The sequence below is a fragment of the Palaemon carinicauda genome, chromosome 27, assembly GCF_036898095.1.
Source record: "Palaemon carinicauda isolate YSFRI2023 chromosome 27, ASM3689809v2, whole genome shotgun sequence".
Classification (NCBI taxonomy): domain Eukaryota; kingdom Metazoa; phylum Arthropoda; class Malacostraca; order Decapoda; family Palaemonidae; genus Palaemon; species Palaemon carinicauda.
Genome location: NC_090751.1, coordinates 90,468,694 through 90,485,540, shown reverse-complemented (window position 1 = coordinate 90,485,540; position 16,847 = coordinate 90,468,694).

Below are 16,847 nucleotides of genomic sequence, written 5' to 3'. Positions count from 1 at the left end.
CGATGGCAACTAGGCAGTTTTTAAAGGACTGGGGAGTCCATCACCGCCTTTCCTCTGTGGCCTTCCCACATAGTAACTGCAGAGCCGAAATAGGCGTCAAAACTGTCAAGCGTCTTATAGCGGACAACATGGCCAGTAACGGTGATCTCAACACTGATGAATTCCAACGTGCGATGCTCCAATACAGGAACTCACCTGAAAGAGATACCAAGTTATCTCCTGCAATATGTGTATTTGGTCGTCCCATCAGAGACTTCATACCTGTCCCGCCCGGCAGGTACCGTCCTCACGACACGTGGAAGGAAACACTCGATGCAAGAGAGGAGGCCCTAAGACATCGACACCTTAAACAGGGAGAGCGCTTATCAGAGCACACTAAGAGACTACCCCCACTGTCTGTAGGTGACCGGGTTCGCATCCATAATCAAACAGGAAATCACCCCCTGAAATGGGACAAAACCGGTGTCTTCATAGAAGTCCGCCAATTCGACCAATACATCGTCAGAGTTGATGGCTCTGGTAGGGTCACGCTAAGGAACCGGAAGTTTTTGAGACAATACGTGCTGGTCAGGAGTATTCCAGAAGGCCGTACAATTAGAGATGACTATATTCGGAATCAGATTGTACCTATTGCCAATCCTTCGACCACTAAAACGTCTGAGACCATTGCGAAGGACACCATTCCGACAACCCAAAATCTGGACACACATGGTACTCTTCCACTGACCACTTTGCCGTTACCAAGTGGTACTACCCCTAACATTCATTTTGATGTTGCTGCTCCGGAATGCTATCCCAACGACCTCGGTAACACTGCGAATCATCAAGCAGAGATTCCGCCTCCCAATGATAGCACAAACTCTCCATCGCAGTTAATTCCTGCCATGCCAAATGTGGAGCAACGCAAGTCCAGTCGTACCCGTCGACCGCCAACATGGCACTGTGATTTCGAGATGAACTAGCTATAGTGTCATCATGATCAACACATGACAATAATTGTTTTTCAAATTCCGTTCCTTCACATGCTAACAGGAGTTTAGTGTTCATGAACCTATAATTTGGACGTTTAATTGCCACCCAATGTTTTGACATCAGTTTTAAACCGACCTCTACGAGAGACATTTTAAAAGGCCGTTTAAAAACTTGGGGGGAGATAGAGGGTTATAAACATTGAGTTATATACATTGTTCATCATTTATTCTTAATATGTTTTATGTTCATTTGAGTTTAAACATTGTTCATCATTTATTCTAAATATGTTTTATGTTCATTTCAAATTGACCGTAGTCATTGTTCAATAATAAAGACATTTGAATAAATGGACCAAGCTCTTATTTAATTAGAATGGGTCTTTCACATGTAGGCTAAACTATAAAAGTTTAATATTTCAACAGATATTTGCTTTAACGTATAAAAATGGATATATCAACAAAAGAGTTGGACTTATAAAATTGCAGAAGATTTCTATACAATTATATACAATAGTGATATAAGAAATAACCTTGCCAATAGAAATAATGAAACTCTTAAGTTGATACCGATAGTAACAGTAGAAGTAGAGAGAGCCTTAAAACTCATGAAAAGGGACAAAACAGAAGATGGCTTAACAAATAATTTAACAATATATGGAGGATATTTCATAGTAATAAATTTGGCTGAACTTTACACCAAATGTTTGCATAACTGCCCTATATCTTCAGCTTGGGAAACGCTATTATTATATTGTTTCACAAAAAGGGACACAAAAGACCTTAAAAATAACCATCCAATATGTTTATTTTTAGTAATATCTAAAATATTTACAAAGCTTATACGAAGCAAAATGGAAAGATATCTACATTTTAATCAACCAAGAGAGCAGGCAGGTTTTAGAAGTGGTATTCAACAATTGACCATATCCATATTATCAACTTTCTAATGGAAAATGACAAACCACTATGTATGGCATTTAAAAACTATGAAAAAGCTTTTGATTCTGACAAAACTTTAGCAGTAATGAAAGCCCTTCAAAGTCAAGCAATAGATGATACTTATTTTAGAAGCCTTAGAGATATCTACTTGGGAAGTACAGCAATCCCCAAACTACATAGATTTGGTGAAAAAATTCCAATTGAGAAAAGGAGTTAGATAAGGAGTCCTTATCTCTCCTAAATTATTCACAGCACGCCTATAACTTTTTTAGAATTTAGATTGAGAAAATGTAGCAATTAACACTAATGGGGAATACCTTAACAACTTAAGGTCTACCAATGACTTAGTTCTACTTCGTGAATCATGGAAAGAGTTGCATAAGATGATAGTGGATTTGAATATAGAAAGCAGAAATGTAGGACTGAAAATAAATATGTGTAAAACTAAGATAATGTTCAATTAAAATACAGAGAAACAACAAAGAGGAGATATGGACGAGCCTCTAGATATTTTCAATGAATATACGTACTTAGGACAGAGAGTACCCATTTCCCCAGGACGCAAGACCGAAATTAAAAGGAGGATAAAGATGGGATGGGAAAGCATATGGTAAACAAAATGAAAATAAAAATGCCACTTTCTCTAAGAAAAAAAGTCTTCCTTTTGCCTATAAGAAGGCCGTGATATGTGTAGAATTCATCTCCAGCCTCTATAATGCCTCCCATGGTCATCAACGCCCCCCTTATGTTCATAGCAAAAATAAGAAAGATCATTAGTAATTGTCTAATTTTTATAGTTTACCTCTTAAAAATTGTTCAAAGTAGTTTTCTAATATCAGTATCATCAAAGAAAATAAGCTGAGGGGTGACTATGATTTTATATCCAATATTTCTGTCACCATACAAAAATCGTAATTTCTCGTTTTTTCTTTTTCGGGAGAGGGGTGTATTTCTTTGCTTGTCCTACTCTTATGGCCTTAATTAATATATTTAGATGTTTTAGGCTATCAAGTGACATAATACCTACAAAAACACAGAAGATGTTTTCCCTAAATCGAGATTTTAATTTTTGGTGAATTGTAAGGACAGTGAGACAAGCGTCACCAAGATCAACTGATACTTTATTTGTTGTTGTTGTTGTTGGGGTATTAAAGCCAACACTTGTTGTTGGCACGGGCCTTTCCCTTGGTTGGCCCGTAGATTTTATTTGAATGCGCACGGAAATACATAACAAGGTGCGGACGGAAACGTAGGATTACATTGGCGCCAAGTCAGATTGGAGTGCCCGCCAAAATATATGTGTTGTCTTACACTTACAAATATATGAATTATGGGTTAACAAAAACATGTCATGAAACGATACATATATCAAAATGTAGCTCTGGTAGAGCGGAATATATATACATAGGACACCACAGTGTGGCGAAGAGAGAATTTAAATAAATAAGTAGTTAGTCGATTTTCTGGACGACGAAGGGATCGGTGTCCTTACAAGTACTCCCCCCCCCCAAGACATCGGGCGGCGTAGAGGGCTGATGATCAATCTTCGTATCTCTTCGGGCGTCAGAGGTTTCCTCTTGTTTTTGAACGGAGGGGCGCGCTGGCGGTCGGTGTAAGGATCTTTTCCACTTGACGTCGTTTGATGATTTTTCCTTCGTTGGGCGGCTTGTTTTGAGGCGGAACTCTGGATCTGCCAGGTCCAGCGGAGGCGGTGTCGCTTCCTTCGAGAAACGCTGTTTCACGCGGTCTATAGAGACCCAGTCCTCTTGGCCATGGACGTCGAGAAGGAAGGCTTTCGTTGTCTTTTTAATAACCCGGTAGGGACCTCGATAAGGTCTAGTCAGTGGTTGTCGATGAGCGTCGACACGGACGAAAACGTACTCGCAGTCATCCAGGCTTTTTGGCTTGAAGTGCTTGGTTCTGTCCTGGTAAGTTTTGAGACACGGCCTGAACTTCCTGGCGATATCCCTTAGGTGATCCAGCTGCGTGTCGTCGGTTGATGAGGGAAAGAATTCGCCAGGAACTGCGAGCGCTTCTCCGTAAACTTTTTCGGCGGGCGAAGGTTCGCCGTCTGCGCGAGGGGCGGTGCGAAGGCCGAGGAGTACCCAAGGAAGTCGTGATTTCCAGTCCCCGTCGGTGCAGCTCGCCATCAGGGACGCCTTGAGGGCGCGATGTGTTCGTTCGACCATGCCGTTTGCCGCAGGGTTGTATGCTGTGGTGCTGTGGAGCGTCTTCCCCATCAGGTTCGCCAAAGCCAGCCATATTTCTGAGAGGAAAGCGGGGCCTCTGTCAGGTGTGATGTCGTCAGGAACGCCAAACCTGCTCACCCAGCTTGACAGGAGGGCTTCGGCACATGCTTGAGTCGTAGCTTCGGTCATCGGCGATGCCTCCAACCACCTCGTGGAGCGATCGATGATCGTAAGTAGGTAGCGAGCGGATCCAGAAGGGGGCAATGGTCCCACGACGTCGATGTGTATATGTCCGAAACGTCTTTTTGGCTGGGGAAAATCGCCCACCCCCGATTCGGTGTGACGGCTGACCTTGCTTGACTGGCAGTTGATGCACGACCTCGCCCATTCCCGGGAGTCCTTTTTTATCCCTGGCCAGACAAACTTTTCAGACAGAAGGCGAGCGGTGGTGCGTCCTGAGGGGTGCGAAAGTCCATGGATGATATCGAATATTTTCCTTCTGCAGGAGGCTGGTACCCAGGGACGAGGGCGGCCCGTGCTGGTGTCGCAAAGAATAGTTACTCCTGCTGGTCCGAGGGGAACCGCACTTATCTTGAGCGCAGATGGCTCCGTCAGGTGAACCTGTGCTTCTCGGTCGGTGTGTTGTTCGGTTGCGAGATTGGCGTAGTCGATTCCCAGGTGGATCGCGTCAATTTCAATCCTTGAAAGGGCGTCCGCGACTGGGTTTTTCTTTACTGGGACGTAACGTATGGTGCACCCGAATTCGGCGATTGATGCGAGATGACGTTGTTGACGGGATGACCATGCGTCCGTTGATTTCGTGAAGGCGTGGACGAGTGGTTGATGATCCATTGCAATCGTGAAGGGGGTGCCTTCCAAGATGTGCCTGAAGTGGCGGACGGCGAGGTAGACGGCGAGGAGTTCCCTATCGAAGGTGATGTATCTTGTTTCGGCGGGTTTCAATTTCTTGCTGAAGAATGCCAGCGGTCGAGGAGAACCATCGACGAGTTGCTCAAGCACAGCCCCGCAGGCGACGTTGCTGGCGTCGGTCGTTAGTCGCAGGGGCGCGTTGTCGTCGAAATGAGCCAGGGTGATGGCATTCGCAAGGGCATCCTTCGTCCGAGCGAATGCCTGTTGCTGGGGCAAGCCCCACTCGAGTTTTTTTGCTTTTCCTTTCAGGACGTCGTCGAGGGGTGACAGGGTTTGTGCGATGTTGGGGATGAAGCGCCTGTAGTAATTGACCATTCCCAAGAACTCCTGAAGTTGGCGAATGGTCGTAGGTATTGGGAACTTCCTGATGGTGTCGACTTTGGTTGTCATGGGTTTTACCCCGCGTGAGGATACACGGTGACCAAGGAAATCCACTCCTTCCGCACCGAACGTACATTTGTCGAAGCGTACGACCAGGCCGTTCTCCTGTAGGCGCTTTAGGACGGTGCGGACGTGTCCCCGGTGTTCCTCCTTGGTTTTCGAGAATATCAGGATGTCGTCGACGTAGCAGACGCAGAAAGGTAGGTCACCCAGAATACTATCCATTAGTCGTTGGAAGGTTGCCCCGGCGTTGCGTAGACCGAAGGTTGAGTATGCGAAGGTGTAGGATCCGAACGGCGTTACAATGGCAGTTTTCGGGATATCTTCCGGGAATACGGGGACCTGGAAGTAAGACTTGAGAAGGTCCATCTTGGTAAAAAACCTTGAGCCGTGCAGCGCGTTCGTTAGGTCCTGCATGTTGGGCAGTGGGTAGTGATCGGGCGTTGTGATGAGGTTGAGGCGCCTGTAGTCGCCGCAAGGTCTCCAGGACCCGTCCGGTTTTTTAACCATGTGCAGGGGTGATGCCCAGGGGCTCGATGCTTTCTTACAGATACCCACGCGTTCCATGTCCTCGAAGGCGCGTTTGGCATCCTTCAGTTTCTGAGGTGGGAGGCGGCGGAATTTGGCGTGAGTGGGAGGTCCTGTCGTTGTGATGTGGTGGTAGATGCCATGCTTGGACGGGGAACCTGGCGAGTGTCGGAGCTCGGGCTTGAAAACCTCGGGAAACTCTCGTAGGAGATCGGCGTAGGGGTGCGTTGTTACGGCGGATACGGACATTGTTGCAGGGCCATGTTCTAGGGCGAGAGACTGGCAGGTCCCCGTGTCGATGAGACGTCTGTTAGCGACATCGACGAGGAGTCCATGGTGGGCGAGGAAATCCGTACCGAGGAGGGGGCGATTGACGTCGGCGATAGCGAAGGGCTAAGAATACGAACGGCCCATGATAGATATCTTGAGGGTCCTGATTCCATAGCACCGTATGGGAGATCCGTTGGTGGCGATGACTGAGGGAGCGTTTTTGTCGGGACCACGGTCTAGGTCGGACTTCGAAGGAGGGAACGTTGACTGCATTGCGCCGGTGTCGACCATGAGTCTACGGTTGGAAATGGTATCAAGGATACAGAAACCAATCTTGTTATGGTTAACTGCGGCCGCGATGGTGGTAGGTGGATACTTCTGGCGCCATCTTCTAGGGAAACGGCATGGTGCTCTACATTTCTTGGCGTCGCTGCCGAACTGTTGGTGGTAGAAGCACCATGCTGGGTTAGGCCTAGGGTTTGGTCGCGTCGGTTGCGGTGGTTTCTTTCTTGATAGAATGTTGATCTCGTCGTCCTCGAGGGCCATTGCCGAGGAGTCTATGGAAGAGCAGCTGCTGAAGGAGGAGAACGGAGGCGGTGTTGACGATGATGCTCCGAGGCGAGATGCTTTGGAGGCCTCGTGGAGCTTCTGAGCCTTCGACAGCAGTTTGTTCATCGGGAGCGTGTCGGCGTCTGTCAATTGGGCCCGTACGTCCTGTGGTAGGCGTCGAAGAAAGATCTCGCGAGATAAGCTAATCTCACGTCGTCGGCCGTTGCTGTCTGTTTCGGGGAGCATGAGCAGGCCGGTTAGCTCGTCCCACGCCTCGACAGGAGAGGTGTCACCCATGGGTTTGCCGGCGAGGTCCAGTACTTTCTGTGCCCTTGCTGAGACGGAGAGGGAGTAGATACCGATGAGTTTCGTTCTCAGGTCGTCGTATGAAACTTGGCCGGCCTGGGCGTCGAGCCATGGGGAAATCTTGTCGAATACTTCTTCAGGTATGGAGGTGAGAACGATGTCAGCCTTGGCGCAGAAGTCGCTGAGTCAGCGACGCGGAACAGTACGTCCGCTCTCAGGAACCAGGAAGCGGTGTTGTGTTGAGAAAAGGGCGGCAGTTTGACTTTGGGCGTGGAGGCGAGGCCGTTGGGTGCGATGGGCGTGTTGCTTCCTACATCGTGGCCAGACGACGAGTCGGCGAAGAGGTGAGAGGTTGATATGTCGGTCAAGCTCATCCTACTGCCTTACGTTCACCGAAGTGTGGGAGAACCAAAGGCAGGTTCTTGCCTAAGGTAACGGAGTATGGAAGAAGGTAGCACGGCCGTAATAAGTCCGTTAATGGCAAAGCCAAAACCGCTGATGCTACTTTCAACTCCGGGGTCACCAGTTGTAAGGACAGTGAGACAAGCGTCACCAAGATCAACTGATACTTTATTTGAATGCGCACGGAAATACATAACAAGGTGCGTACAGAAACGTAGGATTACATTGGCGCCAAGTCAGATTGGAGAGCCCGCCAAAATATATGTGTTTTCTTACACTTACAAATATATGAATTATGGGTTAACAAAAACATGTCATGAAACGATACATATATCAAAATGTAGCTCTGGTAGAGCGGAATATATATACATAGGACACCACAGTGTGGCGAAGAGAGAATTTAAATAAATAAGTAGTTAGTCGATTTTCTGGACGACGAAGGGATCGGTGTCCTTACAGAATATTTATTTCTAGGTTTCCCACCATCATCGGCTTGGCTTTCACTAAAGTTATTGCTCTTTTTTTTCTTGTTGTGTGCTTATTTATTGTTCAATTTTGATAAAACTTTGTGTGCTTGTTCCAGGTGGATAAACAAACATGCCTATAGAACGAAATTTCAATTCAAGACAGTAGTTTCGCACCGATCACCAAATAACATTTAAGTTACTGGTAGCAATTTTCACATTTTTATTCATAAAATCCTTTATTTTCCCGGTAGGATGATAAAACTTACAGAGGACATGCCTTATTATAGTGCTAATAATGCCTGAAAATTTCATTAGCGTGTCTTGATTAGTGTATTTTTGGGAAATATTTTTTACGATTGGCACCCATTCAAGGTGGAGCCTACCCTTTGAGATGGTCTTATTAGTATCAAATTATGCATCAGAAACTTTGAGACTTACTGAAAGCATTAAAACATAATCTATTTACAACACTAAGAGACAGAAAATGAGCAACATGGATACGAGAGCAATCTTAAGTAGAGGGTATTCCAATTACATGTAAGACAGCAATGGACATGGTTAGGGCATATAATGAGAAGGGCAGATGGTATATGGTCATTAATAATAATAACATGGGTTCATAGAGTTTGTAGACGAAGGAAGAGAAGGTGAAGGATTCACTGTATAGAGTTTAGAGTCATCATTTTAGTAAGCAGAGAGGGGAAATGGGAATTTTACCGTTCATATTGCCAGTCTCATTTGTACGTGGGTAAATCTTATGAATATTCACACATGGCACTAAAGACTTTTGATTTTTTGTTAGCAATACAATATTCAAAGTCAGGCTCATAATACAAAAGACGAATCATAGACAACCTCGATCTCTCTCTTACCTGGCAATATAAATGCTTCAAATATGAATGGTTCGTGAAAATCTATTACCCATAGTACTTTCGGAATTAATTATTTGCATAAAATATATTGTTTAAACATAATTATAACCAAAAGATTTTCATTTCAAATGTCCCTACTCTATCTTTGAGATTTTCTATGGTTATCTTTCAAAACTTCGGTTTGAAATCTCTCTCTCTCTCTCTCTCTCTCTCTCTCTCTCTCTCTCTCTCTCTCTCTCTCTCTCTCTCTCTCTCATGGTTACATCCTTGAATGAAAGTCAGAAAACTCAGCAAACAGAAAAGAAAAATGAAACAAAAATAAAGAAACAAAAAAAAAAAACAAGCAGAGTAGATACCGCGCTATGCACAAAAGGCCCCAAGATATGAGGCCTTTCAACCCAAATATGCACATTTAGAGCCCAACTACAAAGAATGCATCTATAATGCCAGGGGGTTGGTGCAGATATGGGGACAATTGCAGGTATACACACAAAAATAAATATGAAGGCGAAAGAGCTAATATAATAGAGAAGTAAGATTTTTTAATGGCAGAATTCCTGGAAACGAAGAAAAAACATCATATCAGAACAGGAAGGAAGCATGGGAGAATCCATATTACCAATATTAAATAATGGGGATGAAACACAACCCTAATAGTGATGAATGCACAGGGTTTAGTCACGAGTAACTCCAAAAGGAAAATAGAGTTATTAGAAGAACTAACCCAAATTGAAAAAATAGATTTGTTAAATATAAGTGTAACATGGTAATCCCAAGAGACTGGCAGTGACGACCAGATAAATGGTTTCCAAACATATAGATCGGACAGAACAAATAGGAATCAAGGGGGAACTGCAATATATGGAAGAGACATAAATCAAGGAAAAGTATGTGAAAAATACAGCAACACAGAATGTGAATTGATTGTGGTAGAATTTGAATATGAAAAATTAGTGAATATTGTAGTCTACAGACCTGCAAATACTAAGGAGTTTGACATAATAATAGAAAAAATAGATGATATATGTAGAAACCATAAAGACTAGGATATACTCCTATCCGGAGATTTTAACTTTCCTTTCATGGACTGGAAAGAACGGATAGAAGAAAGTGGTTGTATATATCCATATAAAAAAGAGAGTAATAATAGCGCAGAAGATAAGAGACAGTTTGAAAAGCTTCAAGATATGCTATTAGAACATAATATGTAACAAATAAACCACATTCCAACAAGAAAGGACAGTGTCCTAGATTTAGTTTTTGTGAATTATGTGAATTATGTTAAAGAAATAATAGTGTATAACACGGGAATTTCAGACCATAATGTCATAGAATTAATAGTCCATTCCAAAGCAAGTGAACGCAGAGAAAAACAAAGCACAAAACCATGGGAAGGATATGGAAAATATAATTTCTATGGTAAGAATATAAAATGGTCAGAAATAGATGAAGAATTGAACAAAGAGTGGAAAAATGTATTAGTAAGTGATGATATGCAGGTAAATGCGGATATATTATACAAAATACTGGAGAAAATTGTTGAAAAACATGTACCGAAAAAAAATAAACGTCAAACATGCATACCAAGAGACAGAAGGATCTTATTTCAGAAAATTAGAAAGTGGAAGAAAAATCTTGCAAAAGAAAAAAAATGTATGGAAAATGATGGAAATAAAAAGTAAGATAGAAAATACAGAAAAAAAAGATTATACGATCCAAAGAAAATGAAAAAAGGGACTTAGAAAAACCCCAAAGTACTTTACTCCTATGCAAAAAAGACGAATAAAGGGAGATTAGAAATAGGCCCTCTAAGAATTGAAGGATGGTTAACGAATGAAAAAAAAAAAAGGAAATATGCAACATTTTAGCAGAAAGATATAAGAGTGAATTCACGCCAAGAATTGCGAATGAGAATAATGAAACAGAAATGAGAGAAGAAAATAGAGAATATCTAACGGATATAGATATCAATGAAACAGATATTGTTCAGGCTATAAGCGAAATTAAAAATGGATCAGCGGCCGGGCCAGATGGAGTTCCAGCAATTTTGTTAAAAAAAAACTGTACACACTATCCGAAGCCACTTGCAATACTGCTAAGACAAAGTGTAGATATGAGTGAGATATACGTTAAACATAAATTAGCATATATAACCCCTATTTTCAAAAGTGGATCAAGACAAGAGGCACGCAATTATAGACCAGTTAGTCTAACATCACATATTATGAAAATATATGAAAGGGTAATAAAATAATGAATCATTTGGTTAAAAATAATTTGTTTAATGTAGGTCAACACGGTTTTGTGCCCGGAAAAAGTACACAAACCCAACTGATAGCACACTATGAAAACATATATGAAAATATGATAAATGAAAAAGACACAGATGTGGTATATCTAGATTTTGCAAAAGCCTTTGACAAGGTAGACCATAATATATTAGAGAAAAAATGAGAAAGCATAATATTAAGGGAAAGATAGGAAAATGGATAAAAGAATTTCTACAAAACAGAAAACAGATAGTGGTTGCAAATGAGAAATCAGATGCAACTCAGGTAATATCTGGCGTGCCACAGGGTACGGTATTAGATGCACTGCTGTTTGTTATTATGATCTCAGACATAGACTGTAATGTTAAAGACTCTGAAGTGAGAAGTTTTGCCGATGACACAAGAATAAGTAGAGAAATTATTTGTGATGAAGATAGGAGCTCATTACAAAGAGATCTAAACAAAGTATATGAATAGGTGGAGATAAATAGGATGGTATTTAACGCTGATAAGTTTAAATCGATAAATTATGGAAACAGAGAACGAATGGTATATGCATACAGGGGACCTAATAACGAGACAATCACAAACAAGGAAGCAATTAAAGACCTTGGTGTAATGTTAAACAGGAATATGTTATGCAACGACCAAATAGCAACACTGTTGGCTAACTATAAAGCAAAAATGGGAATGTTATTCAGACACTTTAAAACAAGAAAATCTGAACACATGATTATGCTGTACAAAACTTATGTATGTAGTACACTCGAGTACTGCAATGTGATATGGTACCCTCACTACCAAAAGGATATTACACAAATAGAGAGTGTACAAAGGTCCTTTACTGCTAGAATAAAAGAAGTTAAGGACCTTGACTACTGGGAAAGATTGTAATTTTTAAAATTATACAGTCTAGAAAGGAGAACAGAACGCTACATGATAATACAAGCATGGAAACAAATCGAAGGAATTACTGAAAACATCGTGGAGCTAAAAATATCAGAAAGAGCAAGTCGAGGTAGATTAATAGTGCCCAAAACTATACCAGGAAAACTAAGGAAGGCACACAGGATATTAATCCACTACGCACCAGCATTGATAATGTAGCGACTATTTAGTGCGCTGCCAGCTCATCTAAGAAACATATCAGGAGTGAGCGTAGATGTGTTTAAGAATAAGCTCGATAAACACCTAAGATGCATCCAAGACTGGAAGATGCATGCATGTATATATATATAATATATATATATATATATATATATATATATATATATATATATATATATATATATATATATATATATATATATATATATATATATATACATACATATATATATATATATATATATATATATATATATATATATATATATATATATATATATATATGTGTGTGTGTGTGTGTACCGTGCAAGGCGGTATATCTTAGTAATCTATGTTTGCCAACAGTTATATAAGCAGATGAGGAACTTGTTGGAGTAACGAGAACTTTGGGTGTGGAGGAAATGCCCCCCTAAATCTTGATGAAGTCACTGGCAATAGGGTGACGGATTGGGTTTAAGGCGATAGACAAGATATCTTTTCGGCTTTTACGCCTGATGTTGGCGGATGATCTTACTGGAATTAGTATGGACTGGCAGGGGTCACTTGCCTGCACACCACAAAGAACTGGCTATCCTTTGATGAATTTAGCCAAGTAATCTTCTATGGATTTAGTCAGTCTATGTAAAGCAAAAATGGCAGAATGACCCACAAGTCCTGGGCGTACAAGGTGCTAAGAACCTCCCGGTTTATAAACACTAAAAAAAAAAAAATGTAAATTGGTAATTGGGATGTTAGAACTATAAATCAGATTGAGAAGTTACAGCAAGTGGAGGATGAAATCATGAGATATAGTTTGGATATCTTGGCCATAAGTGAAACACTTTATAAGGGAATTGGTAAAAAAATCTTAGACCAATGAAATACATATATCTACTCAGGAAGAACAGATGGAGTTGGAAGAGAAGGGTTTAGAATGATGATGAGACCGAGAGCAGAAAAGTCATTAACTAAGTGGAGAGCTGTAAATGGCGTACTGCTACTTGCAAAGTTTAAATCAAAGCAGTTAAATATGAGCATTATAGTGTGCTATACACCAACAAATGATGCCCCTGAAGAAATGAAAGATGAATACTATGAAGAACTGCAGTGTAATAGATGAGATCCGAAAGAGAGAGAGAGAGAGAGAGAGAGAGAGAGAGAGAGAGAGAGAGAGAGAGAGAGAGAGAGAGAGAGAGAGAGAGAGAGATGAAAATTGTGATTGGTGACTTCAATACTAAAGGTGGAAAGATTAATCAAGGCATAGAGAAAGGATGGGTGTTATTGGTCTTAGTGAAGTTGCAAATGAAATGGATTTTTTTTAAGATTTTGTTTAAAAAACAATCTTGTTATTGTAGGTATTCTTTTCCATCATAAGGACATCCACAAATATACATGGACTTCAAAATGCGGCAATTACAAAAATCAAATAGATCATATGGCCATTAGTAAAGAGAGAAGGAGGACTCTGAGAAATGTAAGAAGCTAGAGAGGTGCAGATATTAGTAGTGATCACTAGCTCCTCATTGCCACACTGAAATTAAAACTGGGAGCAACCAACTGAAATGTAGTTAGAATAACCAGGTTTAATACAACCAAGCTTCTAGAAGATGAGCATGGGGAAACCTTTGCAATTGAATGTAGGAATTGATTTGCAGTCTTAGAGACTATAAGAGACGAAGAGCAGACAATCAATGATGAATAGTTTGATATCAAGAACATATATCAGTCAGTTGGTTATGAAGTCTTGGGACACGCAGTTACAAGGAGAAAGCCATGAATATCAAATGATACATGGGATACTATAAAAAAGGAGATAAGAACAGAAATTGATTGTTGAAAGATTTAGAGGAAGTAATGAGAATTCCAAGGTTGACCATGCTAAGTATTCCAGTATTGAAAGTGAGGCCAAAAGAAAAGCCAAGAATGACTGGAGAGAATATTAAGACAGTAAAGCACATTAGGCTGACAAAGCTATAAATTCAGGGAGTGGGTATGGTGTAAGAATTGCTTTCAGAATTATTCATGAAATCTCGACTAGGGCAAAGGAGAAGAAGCATATACCCATCAAAAAGAGAGATTAATCTGTTATAACAACAGAAGATGAAGAAAGGCAATGCTGGGTGGAACACTTTAGTGAGGTCGTGGATATCAGATATGATGAGAAAAATTCTACTGAAATACCTGTTTAAGCCGAGGAAGACCTTGATGACCCCATAAATGAATTTAGTGTGTTTGAAGTCGAATATATCATAAAAAAAAAACCTAAGAGATGGAAAGCCCGGGATACCATGGAATAACTGATGAGATGATATAGGTCGGAAATGGAGTAACCCAAAGAATACTTACAAGATTATTTCGTAGAATGGGGCGTGAAGAGGCAATACCTGATGAATGGGAGTTAGGAGTGTTGGTGAAATGGCAAAAAAAATATGGAGACCTGAATGATTGTAATAACTACAGAGGCATCTCGCTTACATCAGTTGTCATTAAGATATATAGTATGCTAATTCTAATGAGAATAGAGAGAAAGGTTGATGAAAAGCTGAGAGATGAATAAGCAGGATTTAGAAAAAGGTAGAAGGTGTACTGCCCATATTTTAATTTCAAGACACGTTGTACAGCAATGCGTAGAAAATAGAAATTCAGTTACTATGGAATTCCTCTTAAATGTGTAAATTTAATTAGGTCTGTTCATGAGCATAGCAAGTGCAGAGATAATGTTAATGGAGTCCTAACAAATGAATTTTCAGTGAAAAGTAGAGCACTCCAAGGGAATGTGTTAGCACCTACGTTGTTTATCCTTCTCATGGAATTTGTAATGCATAGAACAGTTGGAGATGGTGGAAAAGGATTGAACTGAATTGGTAATAGGATATTAGCTTACATAGAGTATGCTGATGAAGCTGTCCTTATTAGCAGAACACCTAAGGACTTGCAAAGCTTGCTTACCAGAATGCATGAACTATCCCACGAGGTTGGGCTCAAGATAAATAGAAGAAAGATAGAGATGATGAGAACGGATATGCAACGGAAGATGATATATCATTGGAAGGAGACAGGATTAATGAGGTGGAATCATTTGAATATTAATTTAGGAACTATGATCTCCAATATTATTATTATTATTTGCTAAGCTACAACCCTAATTGGAAAAGCAGGATGCTATAAGCGAAATTAGATAGAATACTGTGCTCGAGTGTACCCTCAAGCAAGAGAACTCTAACCCAAGACAGTGGAAGACCATGGTACAGAGGCTATGGCACTACCAAAGTCTAGATAACAATGGTTTGAGTTTTAAGTGTCCTTCTCCTAGAACAGCTGCTTACCATAGCTAAAAAGTCTCTTCTACCCTTACCAAGAGGAAAGTAGCCACTGAATAATTACAGTGCAGTAGTTAACCCCTTGGGTGAAGAAGAATTGCTTGGTAATATCAATGTTGTCAGGTGTATGAGGACAGAAGAAAATCTGTATAGAATAGGCCAGACTATTCGGTGTATGTGCAGGCAAAATAAAAACGAACCGTAACCAGAGAGAAGGACCCAATGTAGTACTGTCTGGCTAGTCAAAGGACCCCATAACTCTTAGAGGTAGTATCTCAATGGGTGGCTGGGATCTTTAAAATCTGACTTTAATGAAAGATTGAAAAAAGCAATGGCTAGGTTAAGTAAAATTTGGAAATCAAATCCTATGAAATTACATATAGAAATCAGGCTATATATCAATTTAATGAGATTGGTGCTACTATATGGACATTAGTCGTGGTACGACAACGAAACAATATCCAACAGATTTTGTAGATTTGAGAACAAAACCCTCAGAAGAATATTGGGTGTTAAATGGCAGGACAGGATTATAAATGAAATTGTAAGAGAGATTACTCGAGTGTTATATGTAGATGAGATCGTGGTGAGGGGTAGATGGAGATGGTTAGGGTATGCTCTTCGCACTCCTCAGGAGAGATTAGCTCACCAAATGTTTAACTGGGCTCCAGAAGGTACTAGAAAAGTTGGAACACCCAAGCCTACATGGCTGAGAACTATGATGCGCGAAGTAGAAGATTATGAATGGAGAAGTATTGATTTAAAAGCTCCAGATAGAGATGACCAGTGAAGTCTAACCGAGGCCTTTGTGTCAATAGGCGTAGGAGGAGATGATGATGATATATATATATATATACATATATATATATATATATATATATATATATATATATATATATATATATATATATATATATATATATATATATATATATATATATATATATATATATATATATATTCTTAAAACAAATTACATGATGACTATTCTAATAAATAGGTTGCAACACACGAAAAAGGAACACTCACTATTCTAACTTGCCATCCATTTGTAGTTGATTGCCTTTATCTTCCCAACGTTATATCAACATAATGTTATTTATCTGTATTGGATTACGAGGATCCCCTAATTGCTCTCTGGAACACTTCCCAAATAATATCTTCAACAACCATGACCAGAAATAAACAACTGAACACTTGCCCCTTTAGGAACTGATGAAAAATGGCCTGCTCCTGGGTGAAAAGGTGCCAAGCCGCCGTGGTTTTTTAAAACATGTTTCATAACTTGGTGGCAGAGGTTTGCATCTACAAGCTTACTTGATGTGGCCATGCGCATAAAATATCTTAGGTTTCAAATTTCCGTGGGA